Consider the following 22506-nt stretch of genomic DNA (forward strand, 5'->3'; position numbering starts at 1 on the left):
ATTGGGGGTTTCCACTGCTTGGGCACATCAGGGGCTCTCCAAATGCAACATTGCGTCTGATCTCAATTCCGGCCAATTCTGAGTTGAAAATGTCATATGGTGCTCCTTCCTTTCCAAGCTCTGCCATGCGCCCAAACGGTGTTTTACCCTACATGTAGGGTATCAGCCTACTCAGGACAAATTGCAAAACAATTTTTGGGGTCCAATTTCTCCTGTAACCCTTAGGAAAATAAAAAATTGGGGGCAAAAATATCATTTTTGTGGAAAAAAATGATTTTTTTATTTTCACGTCCGAGCGTTATAAACTTCTGTGAAGCACTTGGGGGTTCAAAGTGCTCAGCACACATCTAGATAAGTTCCTTAGGGGTTCTCGTTTCCAAAATGGGGTCATTTGTCGGTGTTTCCACTGTTTAGGTACATTAGGGGCTCTCCAAAGGCAACATGACACCCGCAGACCATTCCATCAAAGTCTGCATTCCAAAACGTCACTACTTCCCTTCCGAGCCCTGACGTGTGTCCATACAGTAGTTTTCTCCCACATATGGGGTGTCAGCGTACTCAGGACAAATTGGACAACAACTTTTGGGGTTCAATTTCTCCTGTTACCCTTGGGAAAATAAAACAATTGGGGACTAATTGATCATGTTTGTGGAAAAAAAACGATTTTTTTTATTTTCATGCCTTGGCATTATAAACTTCTGTGAAGCCCTTGGGGGTTCAAAGTGCTCACCTCACATCTAGATAAGTTCCTTAGGGGGTCTAGTTTCCAAAATGGTGTTATTTGTGGGGGGGTTTCCACTGTTTAGGTACATCAGGGACTCTCCAAACGTGACATGGCGTCCGATCTGAATTCCAGCCAATTTTGCATTGAAAAAGTCAAACTGCGCTCCTTCCATTCTGAGCTCTGCCATGCGCCGAAACAGTCGTTCCCCCCCACAAATCGGGTATCAGCGTACTCAGCACAAATTGCACAATAACTTTTGCAGTCCAATCTCTCCTGTTACCCTTGGTAAAATAAAAAAAATTGAACCTGAAGTCCTTTTTTTGTGAAAAAAAGTTAGATGTTCATTTTTTTTTTAAATATTCAAAAAAATTCCTGTGACGCACCTAAAGGGTTAATAAACTTCTTGAATGTGGTTTTGAGCACCTTAAGGGGTGCAGTTTTTAGAATGGTGTCACTTTTGGGTATTTTCTATCAAAAAGACCCCTCAAAGTGGCTTCAAATGTGATGTGGTCCTAAAAATAAAATGGTGTTGTAAAAATGAGAAATCGCTGGTCAACTTTTAACCCTTATAACTTCCTAACAAAAAAAAATTTTGGTTCCAAAATTGTGCTGATGTAAAGTAAACATGTGGGAAATGTTAGTTATCAAGTTTTTTGTGTGCCATATCTCCGTGATTTAAGGGCATAAAAATTCAAAGTTGGAAAATTGCGAATTTCCATTTTTTTTCACAAATAAACGCAAGTTATTTGAATGAAATTTTACCACTAACATGAAGTACAATATGTCACGACAAAACAATGTCAGAATCACCGGGATCCATCGAAGCGTTCCAGAGTTATGACCTCATAAAGGTACAGTGGTCAGAATTGTAAAAATTGGCCCGGTCATGAACGTGCAAACCACCCTTGGGGGTGAAGGGGTTAAAAACAAAAAATATATTGAAAAAATGTTCAAAAAACCATAAAGAAAATGATGTGTCAGACTTTCTCTTGATGAAATGTATCACTCTGCGGTGGATTAGGCTGTGAAGCTGGTGAAAATACCGGGAGGAGAGGGCTTCAGTGACATGACTACTGAAGACGGAAACACCCTTCAGCAAGTGAAGAAGAGGATGAGGAACAGTTTGAACAACGGGTTTAAGAAGAGGAGGAGGTTGGCCCAACACTTGATCGACTTGTAACCATGGTCATAATGGGCAATGTACTTCATCGATTGGCTGAGGAATAGGACCTCCGTATGGTTCATAAGAAGCAGAACCAGCATCTCTCCATGACTATGTTCATCACTCGAACAAGAGGTTGGTTACGCATTTAGTGGTAGTAAAAGTTACGGATGAGGCTGAAGATACTACTGCCTCACCTGAAGAAGCTCCTGATGAAGTGGTGCCAATAGGAGAGCTGTAATGCTCTTCCATGCTGTGCAGTACAGTACTGTACATTCATCCCATTTTCATCACCTTCAATCATCAGTACTACACAGCTAATTCATCATCTTCATCATGTAGAATTTGTTTATGAACATAAGTAGTGTTTATAAAAAGGTGCAAAAGGTTAATAAGGAACTGGGGCCGATTAATAAGGGACTGGTAATGGTAAATAAGTGTGTGGGAGGGGTTTGTAAATCCTTAAAATATATAAATGCTAAAATAAATGTAAGTTTCTTACTTGGGGGATTTTCAACTATCGTGTTGGAGGTTTAGAATGTAATGCCCGCGATAAGTGGGGGATCATTGTGTAGGATTGCTCTGGATTATATTCACTTTTTGCAGTGGTTTTGAGGCTCTTTTTAAGGCAGATTCCAGGCAGAATTTAAAACCAATTGGGGGCAATATGAAAATAACACCTGACACCAGATAAAAAGGGGAGAAGTTGACTCAATCTTTGCAATGTATGTCTCTGTGCCACACTAAGCATGGAGGACATAAAGAGAAGATGAGAACTGTGAGGACTTGAGAACCAAAATTGTTGAAAGATATCAACAATCTCAAGGTGGGGCGTGGCTATGCCGTGATCGGGAGAGGACGCTGGCTAGGAGAGCTCCTCATCATCCTGCTGGATCCTGGACCCTATATAAGATATACAATAGTTTGTGACGCCACCTGTGGTGTTCGGCAAGGGATAGCCGACGCTGCTTAAAAAGACCGCTGAGGCTGATGGTGATGCAGCAGAGTTGGTACAGCTCTCCACAGGTAGAGCTAAGTCTCAGGGCAATTATATTATAAAAGATGGTGATGATGGATGTAATGCAGGGCTGAGGTGACGCAGCAAATAAACAGGAGAACACAGCGGGGTGCAGTCTTTACGCTTTTACTCACATTTTGAGTTGCAAACCAGGGCACTGAGTACTGATGGTAATGGAGATCCAGCCAGCCTGGAAGCAATTTAGGATCCACTAAGCCAGATGGGTTGGAGGCCTCCTTTCTACGCTGTCCCATGAGGTCTAAAGCTATGCTCAGTCCTCTGTTCATAGAATCATAGAATCGTAGAGTTGGAAGGGACCTCCTGAGCCATCTGGTCCAACCCCCTGCTCAAAGCAGGATTCGCTAAATCATCCCAGTCAGATGTCTGTCCAGCCTCTGTTTGAATACTTCCATTGAAGGAGAACTCACCACTTCTCGTGGCAGCCTGTTCCACTCATTGATCACTCTAACTGTCAAAAAGTTTTTTCTAATATCTAATCTGTGTCTCCTCCCATTCAGTTTCATCCCATTGCTTCTAGTCTTTCCTTGTGCAAATGAGAATAAAGTTGATCCTTCTACAATGTGACAGCCCTTTAGATATTTGTAGACAGCTATTAAGTCTCCTCTCAGTCTTCTCTTTTGCAAACTAAACATTCCCAAATCCTGCAACCTTTCCGCATAAGACAGGGTTTGCAGACCGGTCACCATTCTGGTCGCTCTTTTCTGAACTTGCTCCAGTTTGTTGATGTCTTTTTTAAAATGTGGTGCCCATAACTGGACACAATATTCCAGATGAGGTCTGACCAAAGAGGAGTAGAAGGAAATAATGACTTCACGTGATCTAGACTGTATGCTTCTGTTAATACATCCTAGAATTGCATTTGCCTTTTTTGCTGCTGCATCACACTGTTATCTATCCCTCCTAGCTTTGTGTCATCAGCAAATTTAATCAGTTTACCCTCAATTCTTTACGGTTCTTTAGTCCTTGCCTGTATGGCAGGCAGCTTGAGCCTTTCACAGGTGTCACTCCTTCGTGGTGGCTCTGGCTCTGGTATGCTGCTGTGCGTTCAGGTGTGTGATGGGGTCAGGAGGCCTGCAGTCTCCTGCCCTCCGGATTTGGCTGCTGGGACTGTTGTACCCGTGCAGCCACGGACTCTGGCGTCCAGTGTCAAGCGCTCTTCGCTTGGGTGAGCTTGGTCACAGCTCCAAACTTAATGTGTATGGCGGTGTAGCACTATAACACCTTATATTACTGGGTCATATTATAGTAATTTATATCTTGGCATATTTTAGTATACGTAAACTTTCATTTGTATTTATCCCTCATATTTTGCAGTACTCTGCAATTCATCTATAGCATTGCAGTACTTTTTGGAGAACATTATTTCTTGGTTATACTTGTATATTCATTTATTTTCAATGTGCATTGTATGTTTTGTCCTCTAGCACTTTATAGTACTGAATCATTTACAGTGGATTTAATTCTATATCTTGCAATACTTTTCACTTTTGCACAATTTTTGTTTTACAGCACTATAGCACTTTTTAGTGCAATTTTTAGAATATTATGGTAGTACTTTTCACGATATTATTGTCTACACTATATATTTAACTTACACATTATTAATAGAAAAAAGTTTTTTGAGCGATATATTTTAGCACTTAGCATTTTTTTTTACGTATTTATTTATTTTTTTCTGGTGCTGATATTATACAAATTTTGGCAAGATGTATTGATATATTTATTATTCAGATTTTTATGTCATCACATTATAATTTGGAATACAAATATATATATATATATATATATATATATATATATATATATATATATATATATATATTTATAGTTTTGGCTTTCCATCATTTTTTCATGCTGGATCCGTTTTTTTCTCATAGACTTGTATTAGTGACGGATGGCCACACGTTTCATCTGTCGTCCAACGGATCCATCAGAAAATCTCTGTCCGTCGGCCGGAGACAACGGACAGATGAACGTTTTTTGTGTACGTCGAAAAGTCGGATAGCGACGGATTCCGTCTTTTAAAACTGAGCATGCCCGGAATCATTTTTCTTCCTTTATTTTAACCCCCTGCGGCTGCTTTTTCTATTCTGGCACAAAATCCTTCTCTCTCTCTCACTCCAGAATTCTGTTTCTTTAATTCCTACAGCAAGGCTGCTACAACGGATCAGTCATAAAAACAGATCCAGTGCATTAGTTTTTTGCAATATACGCAGGATCCGTCCACTTGACGGATCTGAACACTTTGACGGATTGTGACTGATTGCAAAAGACTGGAGTGTGAAAGGGGCCATAAGAAGCGAGATGTGGATGAGAAAAGGCGGTGGATCCGTTGCCAACCGTTAATTGACAGAATCTGCCATCGGATCCTCCTTTTTATACTGAGCATGCCCGAATGAATGTCCTTTCATGATATTTAACCCCAAATCCCATTCTGGCAGCTAAATCTCTCTCTCTCTCGTGAAACAGGCCTTACTTTAAATTTCATGCACTAGCGTCTAAAGCGGATCCGTACAAAAAACGGATCTAGTTGCATCCGTTTGCCACAAAACGGAAACGGATCCGCTTTTGCACACTGGCGGATTTTGACTAACGCCAGAAAACTGAAGTGTGAAACAGGCCTAAGAGAAAGAAAAGACTCAATCTGAGAAGAGGTCACCTATAAGGTACCAGGATGTACATTTTTAGCTATTGGTACTGACTGCGTCTCATCAGTACTATGGTTCCTGTATAGTCCACAGTCTGATAAAGACTGATAACTCCCAGCATCTCCTTACCATTGTTAAGGACATACTGGGAGTTGTAGGTTCATGAGATACAAATGTATATGGGCCTGACTTAGAAGGATTCAGCTCATCAGTTATTAATCACATGATGTCATAGACCTAAAGGAAAAGGGAAGAATTAGCTGGGTAGAAATGCAAAATGGGCGCCTTCGGCTTCATCTGCCTTGGGCACCCAAAATACTTTGTTTTGGCCCTGGTAACGGATAAAGCAAAATCCTACATGACCTATCAGTGTTCTACGATTTGGGTTGAGGACACTTATTGCATGTGGGCTGGTGAATTTTGTGTGCCAGGGCTGCTTTTTAGTCCCAACTCTGCCCTGAATCCCCTCGTGTATCTGAATGGGAGGAAGAGTGTGAACTTGTGCTAATTGTGCAGTCACACTTTGTCATCTCTGCTCCGTCCTGTCTTCCAGCGCAGGGTTAAATTGCTCTGACTTCATATCTGGCTTCATGGCTTGATCATAGATGCTGGATCCTCATCCCCCAACAAAATCTCACCAACCGAAGATTGTGAAAGAAACACACAAAACACTTTTATTGGATGTTAAATTGACCGAATTTTATTCCAAATCTCATCATTATTATTTCTTTCAGTGTCTGAAATTTAGAATCAGCCAATTACTATGAAAGAGACACTGAAAATGGCAGAACCCCCGACTCACGAAGAATCGTCCTTCAGCACTCAGGAGAGGAAAAACCCCCTGTAGTGGAAACCTCTAGGGAACCATGGCTGCAGGACTGCCCTTCCCTTGGGCTTAGAAGGTTAGTGCCAACATGTAACAGCAAATTGTACCTGAATTTGTACATTGTGTCATATTTGTTTTGGAGAAGCCTAATGCGACCTCTCCAGGCCGTACACATAAAGTGAAGGCGGCGAGTACCGGACGTGAGGGAGATCTGGCTGCAACATCTGTCACCCCATTGATCTGGCTGGCTAGGCGCTATGGCTGATTTGGCTGGCTAGGCGGTGTCCCCTTCCTCCCATTGTGGAGTGATGAAGCTCCAGGTCTCCAGACACATCAAGTATGGCTCCGTCTACGGCTGAATGACTTGTGGTTCTGGAATCTTCTCCTGCATCATAGATGTATGTGTTTATGACATCAGCGCAGTTGCCATAGTTATCACAGGTGTTTTATACTGTGGTTTCATTGGCTAGAAAGTCCCTCTCAGTGTTCCAAAGAATTAACCCTTGAATGACTGGTATTGTGCCTTTCTCCAGAAGCCTGTAAAATAAACTTGTCACTAGACAGGACCATTATCATTATTATATTTTAAAGTTGCCCCAACCAAAGTCTAATAAGTGAGCGCATCTAGAGTTGATGTGTAACAAGTGCAATCATTCCATTAAGCCCTACTAAATGCATAAATGCACAATATGAAAACAGAGCAGTCTCATAGAAAATGAATGATACCAAGGTAAATGCAGTTAGATATGGGATGCTATATAGGGGCTCATACTGTATATAGGAGCTATATGGGGACTCACACTGTATATAGGAGGCAATATGGTGGCAAACAATGTATTCAGGAGGCTATATGTGAGTGCTCATACTGTATATAGGAGGCTATATGGAGACTCACACTGTATTCAGGAGGCTATATGTGGGCTCATACTGTATATAGGAAGCGATTTGCAGGCTCATACTGGTTATAGGAAGCGATGTGCAGGCTCATACTGTACATAGGAGGCTATGTGGATGCTCATACTGTTTATAGGAAGCAATGCGCAGGCTCATACTGTACATAGGAGGCTATGTGGATGCTCATACTGTTTATAGGAAGCAATGCGCAGGCTCATACTGTACATAGGAGGCTATGTGGATGCTCATACTGTTTATAGGAAGCAATGCGCAGGCTCATACTGTACATAGGAGGCTATATGTGGATGCTCATACTGTATATAGGAGGCTATATGTGGATGCTCATACTGTATATAGGAGGCTATATGTGGCCTCATACTGTATATAGGAAGGGATGTACAAGCTCATACTGTATATAGGAGGCTATGTGCAGGCTCAATGTATATAGGAAGCAATGTGCAGGCTCATACTGTTTATAGGAGGTAAACACTGCATTCAGGAGGCAATATGTGGGTGCTCATACTGTATATAGGAGGCAAATACTGTATTCAGGAGGCTATATGTGGCCTCATACTGTATATGGGAAGCGATTTGCAGGCTCATACTGTATATAGGAGCCTATATGCGGCCTCATACTCTATATAGGAAGCGATGTGCAGGCTCATACTGTATATAGGAGACTATGTGCAGACTCATACTGTTTATAGGAAGCAATGTGCAGGCTCATACTGTATATAGGAGGCAAAAACTGTATTCAGGAGGCTATATGTGGGTGCTCATACTGTATATAGGAGGCTATATGCGGCCTCATACTGTATATAGGAAGCGATGTGCAGGCTCATACTGTATATAGAAGGCTATATGGGGACTCACACTGTATATAGGAGGCAAATACTGTATTCAGGAGGCTATATGTGGGCTCATACTGTTTATAGGAAGCGATGTGCAGACTCATACTGTTTATAGGAAGCGATTTGCAGGCTCATACTGTACATAGGAGGCTATGTGGATGCTCATACTGTTTATAGGAAGCAATGCGCAGGCTCATACTGTACATAGGAGGCTATATGTAGGTGCTCATACTGTATATAGGAGGCTATATGCGGCCTCATACTGTATATAGGAGGCTATGTGCAGGCTCATACTGTATATAGGAGGCTATGTGCAGGCTCATACTGTATATAGGAAGCAATGTGCAGGCTCATACTGCATATAGGAGGCAAAAACTGTATTCAGGAGGCTATAAATGTCACCTGCTTAACCCAGCAGGAAGTACGGCGGAGTCTACAAATCACTAAAATTGACAAATCCCCGGGCCCGGATGGGATACACCCCCGAGTACTGCAGGAATTAAGCACAGTCATAGATAGACCATTATTTTTAATCTTTAAAGATTCCATAATAACAGGGTCTGGACCACAGGACTGGCGTATAGCAAATGTGGTGCCAATATTCAAAAAGGGGACAAAAACTGAAATTGGAAATTATAGGCCAGTAAGTTTAACCTCAACTGTGGGTAAAATCCTGGAGGGTTTTCTAAGAGATACTATACTGGAGTATCTGGAGAAGAAAAACCTTATTTACCCAATATCAACATGGGTTTACAAGAGACCCTTCCTGTCAGACTAATCTGATAAGCTTTTATGAAGAGGTAAGTTCCGGACTGGACCAAGGGAATGCAGTGGACGTGGTGTACATGGACTTTTCAAAAGCTTTTGATACGGTGCCACACAAGGTTGATACATAAAATGAGAACAATGGGGATAGGGGAAAATATGTGTAGGTGGGTTAAGAGCTGGCTCAGGGATAGGAAACAAAGGGTGGTTATTAATGGAGCACGCTCGGACTGGGTCACGGTTAGCAGTGGGGTACCACAGGGGTCAGTTTTGGGCCCGCTTCTTTTTAACATATTTATTAATGACCTTGTAGAGGGCATAGAGAGTAGAATTTCAATATTTGCAGATGACACTAAACTCTGCAGGGTAATTAATACAGAGGAGGACAATTTTATATTACAGGAGGATTTATGTAAACTAGAAGCTTGGGCTGATAAATGGCAAATGAGCTTTAATCGGGATAAATGTAAGGTCATGCACTTGGGTAGAACGAACAAGTTGTATAATTATGTGCTTAATTGTAAAACACTGGGCAAAACAGTCACTGAAAAAGACCTGGGTGTATGGGTGGACGACAAACTCACATTTAGTGGCCAGTGTCAGGCAGCTGCTGCAAAGGCAAATAAAATAATGGGATGCATTAAAAGAGGCATAGATGCTCATGAGGAGAACATAATTTTACCTCTATACAAGTCACTAGTGCGACCACACTTAGAATACTGTGTACAGTTCTGGTCTCCGGTGTATAAGAAAGACATAGCTGAACTGGAGCGGGTGCAGAGAAGAGCGACCAAGGTTATTAGGGAACTAGGGGGTCTGCAATACCAAGACAGGTTATTACACTTGGGGTTATTTAGTTTGCAGAATCAAAGGCTTAGGGGTGATCTTATTACAATGTATAAATATATGCGGGGACAATACAAAGACCTTTCTAATGATCTTTTTACTCTTAGACCTGTGACGGGGACAAGGGGGCATCCTCTACGTCTGGAGGAAAGAAGGTTTAAGCATACTCACAGATGCGGATTCTTTACTGTAAGAGCAGTGAGACTATGGAACTCTCTGCCATATGATGTTGTAATGAGTGATTCCCTACTAAAATTTAAGAAGGGACTGGATGCCTTTCTTGAAAAGTATAATATTACAGGGTATATACACTAGTCTCCTTAATATTGCGTTGATCCAGGGAGCTAGTCTGATTGCCGTATGTGGAGTCGGGAAGGAATTTTTTTCCCCAATGTGAAGCTTACTGTTGCCACATGGGTTTTTTTTGCCTTCCTCTGGATCAACATGTTAGGGCAAGTTAGGATAGGATATGGGTTGAACTAGATGGACTTAAAGTCTCCCTTCAACCTTAATAACTATGTTACTATGTTACTATATGTGGGTGCTCATACTGTATATAGGAGGCTATATGCGGCCTCATACTGTATATAGGAAGCGATGTGCAGGCTCATACCGTACATAGGAGGCAATTTGTGGCCTCATACTGTATATAGGAAGCGATGTGCAGGCTCATACTGTATATAGGAGGCTATGTGGGCTCATATTGTATATAGGAAGCAATGTGTAGGCTCATACTGTATATAGGAGACTATATGCGGCCTCATACTGTATATAGAAGGCTATATGCGGCCTCATACTGTATACAGGAGGCTCTGTGGGCTCATACTGTATATAGGAGGCTATATGCGGCCTCATACTGTATACAGGAGGCTATGTGGGCTCATACTGTATATAGGAGGCTATATGCAGCCTCATACTGTATATAGGAAGCGATGTACAGGCTCATACTGTATATAGGATAAAGTACAAATATATCCCAAATACTGGAAAAAAATTCTTCAAAGGCTCAACTCACTGGAAATATAATAGCAAAAAAAATCTCATAAATGAGCTATTAAGCATCACAAGAGATCAAAATTGGAGTTTTATTCGGTCGTCCATGACAGCACCACCTGAGAGAGGGGATCCGCCCTTTAGGAACAGGAAACCTACAGATACAAAAAGGGCGGCACCTCTCCTACGCATCAGTTGGTTTCCTGTTCCTAGAGGACAGGACTCCCTACAGATCGTCCGTCATGGAGTCGACGAGGGATTCCCAGGCCGGCTGAACGCCTCAGGTAGCGGGGGGATCTCCTACCTCGGTCCAGTTCGGGGTCCCTGGAAGCACCACGGTGGGGCCGGGTAGGTCGCCACGACTGTGGTTGGAGCAGGTGGAGCATAGGGTCCGGTGGACAGCCGTCTCCAAAGTGCGGGCACCAGGTACGTATACGCCCCTCCTGAGTCTCCCCCTGGGGTCCGGTCATCCTCCCGCGTCCGGGTCGGCGGTCGCGCACAGTCGTCGGGCTCAGGCGGGCACATGTGGGGGCGGCGGGCACACCGGAGCCGGGGGCGCCCTGCCGGCTCCGTTCCGCGCGCTCCCGCGGTCTCTGACGCACGGTGGAAGTGACGCGGCGGAAGGGGCGGAGCCGGGGATGCCGAAACCGGAAGTCGGGTGCTGGCCGACTTTCCAGTGTGCGCCGCATGTGCGCGGCGGTCCGGGGGGATGCGCTGTACCCGTGGCGAGGGGTGGGGGGGAGGCGGAGCATGCAGGGGGGGTCGCGGATGCTGGGGAGGTGCCACGCCAGAACCCTGCTGACCCGGGTACAGGGAGGCCTTAAAAGGCAGGAGGCAACGCTGCGGGGGTGCTTCTGAAGGCCCAGTGATGGATATGACAGAAGCCCACATAGAGCAGCAGGACGAGATACAGGAGCGGCCACAGAAGGAGGCCGTGGCGAAGCCTCATGCGAGTGGCCAGCAGAAGAAAAAACGATCGAGTGAACAGAGCCGCGGAAGTTCCTCCAGACTAAAGGACCCTCCTGCCTCCCTCCGTGATCCGGTACCTGCCTCACCTGCATGGGTAAGAGATATTCGTGAATGTACCCTGATGCAGTGTTCCCTTATGTATTTTTTGCAGGGGAGGAAAGCTACGGGAAAACAGAAGCACAGGGAATGTGCCCTCTGTAGTTGCCCCTTGCCAGACGGCCACCCCAAAAGATTGTCAGCCATGTGTGCGACAAACGGTAGGGGTTGGAAGGGAATGAGGGCCAGGGATAGACTGACAGGCCCTTACATTCTCCCCCGTCCTTACAGGTAGCGGAAGAAATGCCAGATTTCACCACAAGCCTGAGAGAAATAATCAGGACAGAAATGAAAGCCCTGTCAAAAAGGGATTCTTCTAGGGGGAGAGAAGTTAGCTTCTCAGGTTCGGAGTCCTCGGTTGCTCCTAGGAACAATGACTCCTCGGATTCCCCGGCCTCCACTTCGTCTTCTTCGGATGACGACTCGAGCCGTTTCTGCTTCCCGTTAGACCAGATGGACAAACTAGTTAAAACAATAAGGTCCACCATGGGAGTAACAGACTCAAAACCAGAAATTTCGGCACAAGACGTGATGTTCGGAGGTCTAGATCCCAGGAAGCGCAGGGCCTTCCCTTTAAATGATAAGGTCCAGAGCTTAATAGATAGGGAGTGGAAAAAACCCGAAAAAAGAGGCTCCTTGCCACCGGCCTTCAAACGAAGGTACCCATTTGATGACCCAGTGGTGAACAGATGGGTTAAGGCCCCTAAACTGGATGTGGCAGTAGCCAAAGCCTCCAGAAAATCTTCCATCCCTTTCGATGACATGGCTTCCCTAAAAGACCCGCTGGATAAAAAAGCGGATTCCTTTCTAAAGGGATCATGGGAGATGTCAGCAGACGCCCTAAGACCAGCGATAGCTGCCACTTGTACAGCCAGATCCATGATGGTCTGGCTAGATCAACTGGATTCCCATCTGAGAGATGGAGCCTCAAGAGCATCCATTCGGAAAACCCTACCAATTATCCAGAGTGCCGCTGCTTTCCTGGCCGATGCCTCAGCAGACTCTGCAAGGATGGCGGCTAGATCCGCAGGGTTATCTAACGCAGCTCGAAGGGCCCTCTGGTTAAAATGCTGGCCAGGGGATATCCAGGCCAGGTCACGACTCTGCTCCATTCCTTGCGAGGGGGAATATCTATTTGGCTCTGCCCTGGATGAACTGTTAGAGAAAGCCGGGGATGATAAAAAGAAGTTTCCGAGCCTCCCGAATCCTTCTTATAGACGCCCCTTTACCAGGAAAGGATATTTCCATAGAAGGTCGTCCAGAGATCAGGGCAGATGGGATGACAAAAGAAGGAGAGGTACAGGTTTCATGTTCGGAGGAGGGGGGCGCCAGGAAGGTCCAGCACGGGACACTAAAAAGCCGCCCCAATGACTAGAGGCCCTGGTAGGGGGGTGACTAGCTGCCTTCTACCCAGCCTGGTCCATGATTTCGGATAGTAATTGGATACGGGGGGTGATAGCTACGGGTCTACAACTGGAATTCACCCGGGTTCCCCATGATCGATTTAGGGTCACCCCAATCAGGTCCTCCACATCAGAACAAGCTGCCCTGGAGGCCGAGGTTCATGATCTTTGCCTTAAGAAGGTCCTAACTGTGGTTCCAGAAGGTGAAAGGGGGAAAGGTTTCTACTCCCCTCTGTTCCTGGTCCGCAAGCCAGACAGTTCCTTTAGGACTATAATTAATCTTAAGTCCCTTAATGAATTCTTGGTTATACGCCCGTTTAAAATGGAAACAATTAATTCAACAATAAAATTATTGTTTCAAAACTGCTTTATGGTGGTGTTGGATTTGAAAGATGCTTACTACCATATACCCATTCATGCAGCTCATCAGCGCTTCCTCAGAGTGGCGGTTCAGTTAAATGGGTCAGTTGAACATTTCCAATACGCGGCCCTCCCCTTTGGGGTGGCAGTCGCTCCCCGGGTATTTACCAAAGTAGTAGCGGAAGTTATGGCCCATCTACGTGAATCTGACATTCTAGTAGTACCCTACTTAGATGACTTCCTGATTATAGGAAAAACGGCAAAACATTGTACGGAACAGCTACAGAGGGCAATGTCTGCCCTGGAGCGGTTAGGATGGCTGCTGAATATCAAAAAATCTCGGTTACAGCCGATGAAAAGCCAGCAGTTTTTAGGCCTGATTCTAGATTCTGAGAAACAGGAATGCCGTCTGCCTCCGGAGAAGCTTGTTCGTTTACACTATCAGGTCCTAAATGCTTCCAATAACCCCACCATGTCCCTTAGGAAAGCCATGTCCCTTCTGGGTTCCCTTTCCTCCTGTATCCCAGCGGTGCAGTGGGCCCAGTTTCATTCAAGAACACTTCAGGGTGAGGTTTTACTGCATCAAAGAATCCTCGGAGGTTACTTGGAGGGCCAGCTAACCTTGTCCCGAAACACAAGGGAGTCCCTAGAGTGGTGGCTGGACAAGGATAATTTATCCAGAGGAGTTCCCTGGGAATTCGACATATCCCGCATAGTCACTACGGATGCTAGCCCTTCCGGCTGGGGGGCTCATATGGGTGAGGTCGTGGTCCAGGGCCTATGGGACCAGCACCAGATAAATATGTCATCTAATTTGAAAGAATTGACAGCAGTAGAACAGGCAGCTAAGAAGCTACTTATGTATCTGCAGGGCCATCATGTGCGAGTGCTCTCCGACAATCAGGTCACCATGGCTTATATCAACCACCAAGGTGGGACTCGTTCCAAACCCCTGATGAATGTGACAGAACGGTTGTTCCAACTAGCAGAGCAGCATTTTCTATCTTTGACAGCGCTACACATAAAAGGGAAAGAAAACATTATGGCAGATTTCTTAAGCCGCAATCTGCTAAGGCAAGGAGAATGGTCCCTAAACATCTCGATCTTCCACCTGATTGTGCAAAGGTGGGGACAGCCAGAGGCAGACCTCTTCGCCACCAAAGAAAACAGAAAATTGAGACTATTCTGCTCCCTAAATCCCAGAGACAACCCCCTGGCAGTAGATGCCTTTCTGATAATGTGGGACTTCAGGCTAGCATATGCCTTCCCTCCCCTATCGCTACTACCCTTGGTGTTGAGAAAGATCAGGAAAGACAGAGCAAGGGTTATAGTCATCGCCCCATTTTGGCCCAGGAGGGCTTGGTTTTCTTGCCTCAGGACCATGTCGGTGTCCGATCCTTGGGTTCTTCCGGACATCCCGGATCTCCTATCCCAGGGCCCAGTCTTCCATCCTCAGGTGGCTGGCCTACATCTGACGGCGTGGAGTTTGAGCGGGCGCTCTTAAAAGATAAAGGCTTCTCCCCAGACTTAATTAATACCCTTCTTAAAAGTAGAAAGGCCATTACTACCAAGATCTATGTTAGAATTTGGAAGAAATTCCTTCACAGCTCGGGAATAGTCGCTGGGGGTTCAACACCTATAAATCAGATCTTAGAATTTCTTCAGAAAGGTCTGGACATGGGGCTTTCCACTAGTACCCTTAAAGTACAAGTAGCAGCCTTAGGGGCCCTCTTTAGCTGCAACATCACGAGTAATTACTGGATCAGTAGATTCATTAAAGCAGCAGGAAGATCCAGGCCGGTAGTGAAGGATAGATTCATGCCATGGGACTTGAATCTAGTCCTCACGGCCATGACAGAAGCTCCATTCGAACCTATTTCATCAGCTTCCATAAAAAACCTGTCCCTCAAAGTAGCGTTCCTGGTAGCTCTAACCTCTGCTCGCAGAGCTAGCGATATCCAGGCATTATCTAGGCGTCCTCCTTATATACAGATTAAAAATGAGCAATACTCACACCTGATCCAGCGTATTTACCTAAAGTGGTTTCTAACTTTCATAGGACTCAGGAAGTAGTCCTTCCATCCTTCCTCCCTAATCCGGCTAATAAGAAGGAAGAGAAACTACATACCCTGGATGTTAGGAAGTGCCTTATAGAATATGTGGCAGCTACCGATCCTTGGAAGAAAGAGGATGCCCTGTTTATTTCCCACCAAGGCCCTAGGAAAGGTTGTAGAGTATCAAAGAATACACTAGCCAGGTGGATTAGAGAAGCGATTGCCTTAGCATACACCTCAAAAGGCAGGTCGCCACCCGGGAAGCTGAGGGCACATTCCACCAGAGCCATGGCGACCTCGTGGGCCGAGAGATCAGAAGTCTCCATTGACCAGATATGTAAGGCGGCTACTTGGTCCTCTCCGAGCACCTTTTATAGTCATTATAGGCTAGACTTGGGTGCTTCCACAGACCTCTCTTTTGGGATAAGGGTGCTGCAGGCTGTAGTCCCTCCCTAAAGTAGTTATTACTCTCTGTAATTCTCTCAGGTGGTGCTGTCATGGACGACCGAATAAAGTCTTAGTTACTCACCGGTTAACGGTATTTTTCGGAGTCCATGACAGCACCCGTATATTCCCTCCCTTTAGTTTAATTTGGGTGTGCACTTCTTCTTATACGTACACGGGTAATTTAAATAGTTGTGTATAGTATTGTATATAAGTTATGCTATTAACCATTGTGGTCCTCTGTGCTCTGTAATCCAACTGATGCGTGGGAGAGGTGCCGCCCTTTTTGTATCTGTAAGTTTCCTGTTCCTAAAGGGCGGATCCCCTCTCTCAGGTGGTGCTGTCATGGACTCCGAAAAATACCGTTAACCGGTGAGTAACTAAGACTTTTCAAGCTAAATAATTTATTTAGAATAATTAACAGAGCATAAATGCTAAATGCAAGTTACAGCAGACATAAACACAATATAGCAGTTAATAAAGTTTTTATCTGTATAAAACATGTAGTTTCTTTGCTTTCCTTTCACAAATAGAATGCATAGTAAACAGCAAACTCTCCATATACATAATATGTATGCCCAGATAAGGTTTTGCATACAATAAGTGCCCAGAGTAAACTGCTGAATATAAAGTGCATAAGTGCCTTGTATCAAATAAGCCTGGTAGGCATTAAGTGTACACAGAGTAAAAACTGTCTATGCAAATTCCAGAGTAAGATACAAGGACTGCATTAGAAAGTAACAACTTACATGTGCTGTGTATGTCGCTGTAAAACCTGCCGCCCCTACGCGCGTTACGCCGCAGCTTCCTCAGGAGGCGTGGTTTACAAGTGCCCCGGATCTAGTTTATATAGTGCGGTCAACCAATAAACCGCTTTCCCTAATAAAGCTTGTAAAATTCAGGACCTGCGCTGTAGTGTCCACAATGACGTCAATAGTATCCAGTTCTAAACGTCCACAGCATTATCGGCGCATGCGCTGTTGAGTCCCCACTATGTACAGCGAGTCTATCAACAGCATGAAAGCGGCTCAAGCTGCAAAACAGCCAGAGACAGCCACATACCAGACTGAGCACGTCAGAAGGCTCCTAGGGAGGACTGAACTGGGCATGCGCTCAAGTGAGGACAAGAAAATAAAATAATTATGAAGAATAATAATCACAATTTAAAGTGATAGCAAGTGTTGAAAGTGAGGGGATAAAACATAATGATGCTGAAATAATTATAGCAGTGTGTATGAACCATTAAAGTGAATATGCCTGACATAGAGTGCAAAGGCACACACATATGTGTCAATTATAAGCACACTATGCAAGCAATAAAAAATTTTTAACAATTAGCATAATGTGTATGCAGGCTATATGAAAGTGTATGTGCATCATATAACTATAACAACTATATATCATGTCTCTGTTAAAAAACAAATGTACATAAAAATAACACATGGCATTCAATACATACATCAAATGTCATATATCATGAAGTAATTATACACACAATTATGTATAATGAATAATACATAGCACAAATATACAAAGAAAATTGTGAAAAAAATAAAAAATGAGTGAAAAATATATATATAAAAATAAAACAAAAATGTAAATGAAATAAACAAAAAAAGAAAAAATGAATAAAAATGTGAACAAATAACATGAAATATTGAAGACCCAATGGGTACGAAAAGAGCCGTAGATTTCTTGTGAGAGGAGTGTTTCTTCAAAAAATCTTGAAATGCCCTCAACAATGAATTCCATGCCAGATCATATATTGCGATGCGAAGATAGAGAACTGGAGTATAAGCACAGGAAAAAATAATTAAAAACAGAAAACTAAAACCAAGACTAAAAAGATACCCATACGATTTTTACAGAAAGGACCCAAAACCATTACTCTCATTCAATCATGTTTTTTTTGCTACTGTATATAGGAGGCTATGTGCAGGCTCATACTGTATATAGGAGGTAAACACTGCATTCAGGAGGCTATATGTGGGTGCTCATACTGTATATAGGAGGCTATATGCGGCCTCATACTGTATATAGGAAGCGATGTGCAGGCTCATACTGTATATAGGAGGCAATATGCGGCCTCCTACTGTATGTAGGAGACTATGTGCAGACTCATACTGTATATAGGAAGCGCTGTGCAGGCTCATACTGTATATAGGAGGCTATATGCGGCCTCATACTGTATATAGGAAGCAATGTGCAGGCTCATACTGTATATAGGAGACTATGTGCAGACTCATACTGTAAATAGGCTATATGTGGCCTCATACTGTATATGGGAAGCGATGTGCAGGCTCATACTGTATATAGGAGGCTATACGCGACCTCATACTGTATATAGGAGGCTATATGCGGCCTCATACTGTATATAGGAAGCGATGTGCAGGCTCATACTGTATATAGGAGGCAATTCAAAAGCAGGAAATATCCAGCTACAGATCCAGGGAAAAATTGTTAAAAACAAAAAATGAAGGAGAGCGATAGTGGCACCTGTGTAAAAGGTTTTGTAACTGCTGCGACTCTAGACCAGACCAGGTCTAGCCGACCAGAGTATAAGCCGAGGCACCTACTTTTGCCACGAAAACCTGGGTGAACTTATTGACTTGAGTATAAGCCGGGTGTGCATTGACCACTCATCCCTACCGTGGTATGCATGGTTCCCCCGTCCCTGTCATTGTCTGCATGGCTCCTTATCCCCTATCTTTGTATGTATGATTCCTGTTAAGAAAAAAAACCATCCTATTTACCTGCCTGCGCGCCGTCGGTGGCACTGCATCTTGTTCCGGCCGTATAACACGGATAATTCTTGGTAATGTCAGTGAATATTTAGAACAAATTCAAAACATTAATTATTCAATAGAGCCCAATAGCAAAAGCAGCATTTTGAATGAACAATCACATTTCTTGGTAGAATCATGCAGGATTTAAACTTTTGATGTTTTTTTACTCCTCTCAACAGCCCAAACAAGTTTCTAAGAGGATGAGTTTGCAACTATACTTTTTGAGAAAATTCAAAACATTCATTATTCAATAGGGCACAAAATAGCAAAAACCAGCGGTTTCAATAAACACTCACATTTCTTGGTAGAATCTTGTAGGATTGAAATTTTTGATGTTTTTCTATTCCTCTCATGAGCCCAAACAAGACTCTAAAAGGATGAGCTTGCAACTACTTTACTTTTGGAGAAAATTCAAAACATTCATTATTCAATAGAGCCCAATAGCAAAAAACAGCGTTTTGAATGAACAATCACATTTCTTTGTTTTTTTACTGCTCTCAACAGCCCAAACAAGTTTCTAAAAGGATGAGTTTGCAACTACTTTACTTTTGGAGAAAATTCAAAACATTCATTATTCAATATAGCCCAATAGCAAAAGCATCGTTTTGAATGAACAATCACATTTCTTGGTAGAATCGTGCAGGATTGAAATTTTTGATGTTTTTCTACTCCTCTCAAGAGCCCAAACAAGTTTCTAAAAGGATGAGTTTACAACTACTTTACTTTTTGAGAAAATTCAAAACATTCATTATTCAATAGGGCACAAAATAGCAAAAACCAGCGGTTTGAATAAACACTCACATTTCTTGGTAGAATCTTGTAGGATTGAAATTTTTGATGTTTTTCTATTCCTCTCATGAGCCCAAACAAGACTCTAAAAGGATGAGCTTGCAACTACTTTACTTTTGGAGAAAATTCAAAACATTCATTATTCAATAGGGCCCAAAATAGCAGCGGTTTGAATGAACAAATCACATTTCTTGGTAGAATCATGCAGGATTGAAATTTTTGATGTTTTTATTACTCCTCTCAACAGCCCAAACAAGTTTCTTAAAAGGATGAGTTTGCAACTACTTTACTTTTGGAGAAAATTCAAAACATTGGGGGGCGTGGCCAGCGTCTGAGCTGTATGGAAGTCTGAGCTCTGTGCTCCTCTCCAGGGCAGCCTGCCAAGCGGTGACAGAAAGCGTTAATTAAACCAGGACTGGCGTGGAGGGGTTGCGGAAGCTCCATTGACACCAACGGTACCCTCAGAATATGGATCCGCTCAGTAAAATAGCAGAAAAAGCAAGAAAACTGGAGCGCTCTCCCCTTATGCTGAGGAGCCAAGATGGCGCCCGCCTCACAGCAGCCACAGCCTGCAGCCCCAGCCTGAGCGGCGCACAGCAGGAGAGAACGCCACAGAGGCTGAAACATGCGGCATACAAGTCAGGGGTTAAGTCTGCCCCCACCCCCGCTAAAACCGCCGCTCCATTTGATAAAGAAAGCGGTAATTTTAATATCAAAGATAGCGCTGTGAAGAAACCAGCGAAATATCGCGAGACTGACCGGGGGACAAGCGGGATTACGCAACAGGTACGCAAATTGCGTACCTTAAGCCAGAATCTAGCGCAGCCCATGAAATCTAGTGCAGCAGCAACGCTCACCGCTGCAATAAATGAAACAAACACAATGAGAAATGCCTCTTCTTGCCCAGATATATCTAATATATCAGACACCCCTCTAACGCCGCCGCAGAGGAAATCATCCCCTGAATCACAAAATAGCCGCAGATTAAGCACTAGCTCTGCTGAGCTGCAACATGAATCACAGTTGGAGGACTCGCTCTCCTCAGACAAACCTGTATCTGAGAGCATTCTACAAGTACTAATGGAGGTAGAGGCCACTAGCAATGCAGCCTCAGAATTATTCATAAAGAACATGATATGCCTGCTAGCAAAGACATTCCAAAAACAAATAGAGGGATATAATACAAACCTCCAAAATAATATAGACAGTCTGGGCCAGAGAGTGGATCACCTAGAATCCAAAATGGAGGAAATGGTTAAGTCTCATAAAACCTTAATAGATGAACACTATGCCTTAGAAAAAGAGGTTACCTTTCTAAAATCAAAGTAAATAGAGCAAGAGGACAGAAGTAGAAGAAATAACCTTAAATTCAGAGGAATACCTGAAAATGTTTTGAATTTTCTCCAAAAGTAAAGTAGTTGCAAACTCATCCTTTTAGAAACTTGTTTGGGCTGTTGAGAGGAGTAAAAAAAACATCAAAAATTTAAATCCTGCATGATTCTACCAAGAAATGTGATTGTTCATTCAAAACGCTGCTTTTGCTATTAGGCTCTATTGAATTATGAATGTTTTGAATTTTTTCCAAAAATAAAGTAGTTGCAAGCTCATCCTTTTAGAGTCTTGTTTGGGCTCATGAGAGGAGTAGAAAAACATCAAAAATTTCAATCCTGCACGATTCTACCAAGAAATGTGAGTTGTTGTGAGCTCATTTTCCTCTTCACTACTGAGGCCTGATGAACTCCCTCTTCTGTTAAGGAAAGGTAGTGAGCCTGATTATCAGGCACCTGAGCCTAATGATGATGACTGGCTGAGTGGAGTTACGGACTGGATATAAGGCTGCCGACGCCCTCCTGCCCTGCGGGTGATTTCTCTGTGGGATCCTTGGAGACCAGTCTGAATTCCTGCTCTTCTAAAGCTAAGTTTTTCTGCGCTGCTTTTTGCATTTGTGCTTTGACTTTGTTTGCTTTGTTTTTCTGGATTTCTGCCATTCCCTGCTGGGGTGAACTGAATTCCTTTAGCTCTGTCTTCTGAAAATACCGGAGTGCTGATATAGTTTTTGAAGCCTAGCTGCTTCAGGGTCTTTTTCCATATCAGCTGTTGGCTTATTTCTTTGATAGGGTTTTTGGCAGATTGCAGACAGCAACCGTCCTTTCCTGTCCTGTTTAGTTTAGCTTGGGCCCCATCGTTTGCTCAGCCTATCTTTCTATCTGTGTGAGTGTTTTTTCATCTTGCTTCACCGTCATTATATGTTGGGGGCTGCCTTTTACTTTGGGGTCTGCTCTGGGGCAGTTTAGATTTCCTTTTCTGTCTTTAGGCTATTTAGCTCTCCGGCTGTGATCGAGGGGTCTAGGGCACCGTAGGAACCCCTTACGGCTACTGCTAGTTGTGTTGATAGGTTCAGGGGTCTGCAATCTGATAGTTGCCAACGTCTCTGGACGTAGCTTCTATTTTTGTGTCTGCCTCCTACGGTGACTCTTCATAACAGAATCACCCGCCATACCGCAGATCCTAGGGTACTCAATAGCAGGAAAGAATTGTAAAAAAAAAAAAAAGGTGCGTATATTTTTTCCTCTATATCTGAGGCCGTAGGTGGAATTTTTTTTTTTCTCTCAATGGAGATAAAGCAATTGTCTAATCGTGTGGAGCAGCTCGCTGCGGAAGTGCGGGGAATTTCCGCCTACCTTGCTCATTCACATACTGCTGAACCAAAGATTCCTACACCTGATGTATTTTTTGGGGATCGGTCTAAATTTTTGAATTTCAAAAATAATTGTAAATTATTTTTTGCCTTGAAGCCTAACTCGTCAGGGAGCTCCGCGCAGCAGGTTAAAATTGTCATCTCTTTGCTGCGTGGCGA

This window comes from Dendrobates tinctorius, unplaced genomic scaffold (assembly GCF_039654945.1).
Source record: "Dendrobates tinctorius isolate UK_male_01 unplaced genomic scaffold, ASM3965494v1 ptg000068l, whole genome shotgun sequence".
Lineage (NCBI taxonomy): Eukaryota > Metazoa > Chordata > Amphibia > Anura > Dendrobatidae > Dendrobates > Dendrobates tinctorius.